A 6,000-nucleotide genomic window follows, 5' to 3' on the forward strand; every position below is an offset into this window, starting at 1 on the left:
TCAACATCAGTATGGTACAGCAGTCTCTGCACCGCCTTTAGCCGGAAAGCAGCCATCCTGCTCTCCAGTTCCACCAGGCCCTGTCCTCCTTCGTGGACGGTGATGTACAACACTGCTGCCTTCAGCCAGTGATGGCCTGACCAAAAGAAGTCCATCAGCTTGCGTTGCAGGTCTGCGAGCAGACCGGCGGGGGGGGTTGAGGACAGCCAGTTTATGCCATAGGGAAGATGCCACCAGGTTGTTAATTATCAGCACCCTCCCTCTATATGACACTTGGGACAGGAGCCACCTCCACCTGGCCAGTCTTGACACCACTGCCTGTGACAGCCCCTCCCAGTTCTTCCTGACCCACCTCTCCGAGCCCCAACACTTTAAGCCCTTCACAACCCCACTGCAAACCCCCTGGAAGCAGAGGAGCCCTATCCCCCCATTCCCCACATAACAGAACTTTGCTCTTGCCCCAGTTTACCTTGGCTGATGAAGCTCCCTCGTACACCTTCAGACTGATCTCTAGTGCCTGCATATCTTGACCATCCCTGACCATCACAGAAACATCATCTGCATATGCTGACACTGCTATTCCTGTCACCACATCCATGCCTGTCCAGCACACTCCCTGCAGTCTCCTGCGTAGCAGTCCTAAAAAAGGCTTAATGGCTAGTGTGTATAGCTGCCAAGATAGAGGGCATCCTTGTCTAATGCCCCGTCTCACCCAGACTGGCCTACTGAGCCCCCCTCCCACCTTGACCATACATGACGCCCCAGCATACAACAACTTCACACAGGTCACAAAACTCTTCCCAAACCCAAACACAGACATCACATTAAACAGATACTCATGATCCACTCTATCAAAAGCCTTCTCTTGATCTAAAGAGACCAGTCTAAAGTTCACATTAGAACCTCTCGACAAGTCCAACATGTTCCTAATTAAGAACAAGTTGTCCGTGATTGAGCGTCCCGGTACACAATATGTTTGGTCCTTGTGTACTATCAAGTCCAGATGGGACTTCAGTCTGTTAGCGAGGACCTTGGCGCATATCTTGTAGTCCGCACAGAGTAATGCCACAGGCCTCCAGTTCTTAAGTTCACACAAGTCCCCTTTTTTGGGCAGGAGAGTAAGAGCCGCCCGACGGCAGCTCATCGGCAACTCTCCTAACCTGACGCATTCACGCAACACGCAAAAGAAGTCCTGTCCAATTGTTCCCCAGAATTTTTTGTAAAACTCCACTGGGAGTCCATCGACCCCCGGTGCACGACCGGGGGACATCTGGGTTATGGCCTCTGCCAGTTCATGTGACAACAGAGGAGTGTCCATTTCATCCCTCTGTGCCCGAGAGAGCTTAGGGAGGCCTGCGAACAAGACCTGAGCACACATAGGATCACACACTTCTGCCCTATACAATTCAGTATAAAACTCCACAGTCCGCTCCCGCATCTCCCCCACCACAGAGGTCACCCGCCCATCAGACAGCCGTAGACAATGCATACCCTTGGCTTCACTGCTCTGTCTTTCCAAACCAAAGAAGAAGGAGCTGGGAGCATCCATCTCCTTGAGCATGGAGAACCTAGCTCTTACAAGTGCTCACTTTGCTTTAACCTGGAAAAAACTGCCCAGGTCCCTACGTAATTCGGCTAAATTAGCCTGGAGGCCTGCATTGCCTTGCCCCACCATCTCTACCTCCATCTCACTAATACACCGCTCTAGTTCCCCCAATACTCTCCTAGCCTCTGAGGATGAGAGAGCTGTGTACTGTTGACAGAAAAGCCGAATTTGCACTTTCCCCACATCCCACCATTGACTCAGAGACTCATACTCCTCTCTTCGCTGCCCCCATCTTTCCCAAAAAGTCTGGAAACCTGAGCAAAAAGTGGCATCTTGTAAGAACTTTACATTGAGCTTCCAATAAGATGCCTGCCGGGGCCCTGGTGAAATAGACAGCCGAGCCATGGTTATGTGATGATCCGAAAACCCCACCGGGAGAATGGTAGCGCCCAGCAGCCTATTGCTCCGATTCCTAGACATGTAAAAACGATCAAGTCGAGCTGCACTCACCCTAGCCCCAAAAACCTTCACCCATGTATACTGTCTTGTGTTTGGATGTTTAGTTCTCCAAACATCCACCAGGTCAAACTGATTAATGATGTCCCTCAACACTCCCACTGACACTGAATGAGGCTCTTCCCCATTTCTGTCTTTTGTAAAATCCATTGTACAGTTCCAGTCCCCTCCGACCACCAGCGTCTCCTCAGGCGCTACCTGTGAGAGTTCCTGTCTAAGACTTCCAAATAGAACCCCTCTTTCTCTCTCTGTGTTAGGCGCATACACATTTATAAAGACAAAACCCATGTTGTTAATTTCTGCTTTAACAACAAGCAGCCTACCCTTACACACCTCCTTTGAGGAGCATATTTTTACAGACAGACCCAGTGCAAAAAGGACTGCCACCCCTGCACTAAGATTTGTCCCATGGCTCAACACACTTGCCCCTTTCCACCAGAGCCCCCAATCTACTTCATTCACCACATCACTATGCGTCTCCTGCAGAAACAACACCTGTACTTTTTTTTGTTTTACATATTCACCCAACACACTCCTCTTTCCTGCATCTCTGGCACCATTTATATTGAGTGAGCCTACCCGAAGAGTCTCCATAAGAAGTCGGAGAAAAGCCAGCAGAGAAATAAACCAATAGCAAAGCTCAAAAAGCCCCAGTGTCAGAAAGAAATTAAACATTTAAACAGTGTCTGAAGGTAAACCTTTACGCACTGTTGTGACCCACTTCCTCAACCTAAACCGTTTCTTGGGTGAGAGGACACCATGCCCCTCATTTCTCATAGCATGTTGTACTGATCTTACAAACTTTCTAGGATCAGAAAAAAAAGCCTCAAGATTAACTTTTGTCCCATTAGTCTCATTCAGGAACCTTGTCAATTCTCTCAACGTGTACTTAGACCCCTCTGCTTGACTGGCTGTCAGCTCCGGGCCAATTGAAGAGGAGTCTGAAAAAAATAACTCCTCATCCTCTTCCTCAGACTCACTTTCCTCCTCATCTCTATCTCCCACCCTGACCTCCTGCCCTTTCTCTCTGGTTAGGGCCTCACCCACAGCAACAGGCAACATTTCCATGGTGCCTTTGTCCACACCCTTTTTCCTTTTCCGCTTGACACCCTCCTCCTCCCCCCTAATCTCTTACACTTCCCCACTATACTCTCTTCATCCACTAGAATAACCTGACTAGACCCAGTATCATCTACACCACCCTCCATAGCATAACTAGGCCCAGCCTCAGCTATCCCACCATCCATAGACTGACTAGACTCAGCCTCTGCTATACCACCATCCATAGCCTGCCTAGACCCAGCATCCTCTACACCACCCTCCATAGCATAACTAGGCCCAGCCTCAGCTACCCCACCATCTCTAGCCTGACTAGACCCAGCCTCCGCTTCCCCACCATCTCTAGCCTGACTAGACCCAGCCTCCACTACCCCACCATCTCTAGCCTGACTAAACCCAGCTTCAGCTACCCCACCATCTCTAGACTGACTAGGCCCAGCCTCTGCTGTCTGCATCTCCTTACCCCCTGCACTTTGACCTCAATTTCCCCCACTGGCGCTTGTACCATCACCTTGTCTACGGCCTTTTTGTGGGCACGCAAAGCTCTTGTGCCCCAAATCCCCACACACAAAACACCGTAGACTATCTGTGCTGGCAAACCCTGCATAGAGCCCCTCCCCATGCCTGACTTTAAAATGCACATTTAGCTGTTGCTCATTGTTGTTCAGAAACATAAACACTTGCCTCCTGAACGAAACAACGTGCTTAACGGCATCTGACTGAAAGCCTGCTGACAGTACACGGAAACCGCTAGCAAACTTACCAAAAAGACTCAGCTCTTTCCTGATTTGATCATCCATAATAAACTGAGGCAAATTTGCCACTACCACTCTTGTTGAATGGGTAGATATAGGTGAAATTGACACCAACACATCCCTTACAAATATTTTGCTAGCAATTAGCCTACCAACCAAATTAGCTCTTTTCATGAACACAACCACCGCTTTGTTCATTCTAGAACCCGAATGTATAAATTTAGAGAAAGTAGAGAGAGTAAAGAGAGAGAAGAGATAATATTGAGATAGTATTGAGAGAGAGAGAGTAGAGAGAGAGAAGAGAGAGAGAAGAGAGATAGAGTATAGAGAGAGAAGAGAGAGTAGAAAGAGAAGAGAGAGTAGAGAAAGAGAAGAGAGAGTAGAGAGAGAGTAGAGAGAGAGAGAGAGAGTAGACATTGACATTTGAAATGTCTTTATTCCTTTGAAACTGTTGTGAGTGTAATGTTTACTGTTCACTTCTGATTGTTTATTATCTATTTCACTTGCTTTGGCAATGTAAACATGTTTCCCATGCCAATAAAGCCCTGATAGAGAGAGAAAGAGAGAGAGAAAGAGAGAAAGAGAGAGAGAGAGAGAGAGAGAGAGAGAGAGAGAGAGAGAGAGAGAGAGAGAGAGAGAGAGAGAGAGAGAGAGAGAGAGAGAGAGAGAGAGAGAGAGAAGAGAAGAGAGATAGAGTATAGAGAGAGAAGAGAGATTAGAAAGAGAAGAGAGAGTAGAGAAAGAGAAGAGAGAGTAGAGAGAGAGTAGAGAGAGAGAGAGAGAGTAGACATTGACATTTGAAATGTCTTTATTCCTTTGAAACTGTTGTGAGTGTAATGTTTACTGTTCACTTCTGATTGTTTATTATCTATTTCACTTGCTTTGGCAATGTAAACATGTTTCCCATGCCAATAAAGCCCTGATAGAGAGAGAAAGAGAGAGAGAAAGAGAGAAAGAGAGAAAGAGAGAGAGAGAGAGAGAGAGAGAGAGAGAGAGAGAGAGAGAGAGAGAGAGAGAGAGAGAGAGAGAGAGAGAGAGAGAGAGAGAGAGAGAGAGAGAGAGATAGTAAAGAGAGAGTAGAGAGAGAAGAGAGATTGAGAGAGAGCGAAAGTAGAGAGAGAGTGGAGAGAGAGAAGAGAGAGAAGAGAGAGAAGAGAGAGTAGAGAGAGAGAAGAGCGAGTAGAGAAAGAGAGTAGACATTGACATTTGCCATTTGAAATGTCTTTATTCCTTTGAAATGTCTTTATTCCTTTGAAAGTGTTATAGAGAGAGAGAGTGAGAGAGAGCGAAAGTAGAGAGAGTAGAGAGAGTAGAGAGAGAGAAGTTCCATACTGAATAAACCTTCTCCGCATTTGACAAGCAGAGAAATATAGGAAGATTTTAATCCAAAATATTGTTGTCAAACTCTTTGGTTTAGTGATCAAAATGATAGTTGTTTGGAAATAAATGAATCTGCTAACTTCTGACAAGTTTTACATGCTTGAAAGACAGGCGAAGGGTTACGGAAATAGCTCTAGTTACAGATTAGTAGCTCCGATTTAAAATCCGACTTCGTACTTGAAAAGCAGACAAGTAGGGGAAGATTTTATATAGCAGACATTTCTTTCTCTAAAATGCTGCGACTGTTTTAGCAGTTGTTTGGGAAAGTTTGAAAAACACGTGGTAGTGCATTTAGAAAAACTGCTGCATTGTAAGTTCCATACTGAATAAACTGTTTCCGCATTTGACAAGCAAAAGAAGAGGAAGGATATAATCCCCCAAAAATGTGTCTAACTCTTTGGTTTAGTGGTCAAAATGATAGTTGTTTGGAAATGAATGAATATGCTAACTTCTGACATGTTTTACAAAGGCTTGAAAGACAGGTGAAGTGTTTAGAAAATAGCTATAGGTACAGATTGGTAGCCCCGATTTGAAATCCGACTTCGTACTTGAAAAGCAGACAAGTACGGGTAGATTTTATATAGCAGACATTATTTTCTCTAAAATGTTGCGAAAGAGGTCAAAACAGCAGTTGTTTGGGAAAGTTTGAAAAACACGTGGTAGTGCATTTAGAAAAACTGCTGTAACGTAAGTTCCATACTGAATAAACTGTTTCCGCATTTGACAAGCAAAAGAAGAGGAAGG

This window comes from Salvelinus alpinus, chromosome 1 (assembly GCF_045679555.1).
Source record: "Salvelinus alpinus chromosome 1, SLU_Salpinus.1, whole genome shotgun sequence".
Lineage (NCBI taxonomy): Eukaryota > Metazoa > Chordata > Actinopteri > Salmoniformes > Salmonidae > Salvelinus > Salvelinus alpinus.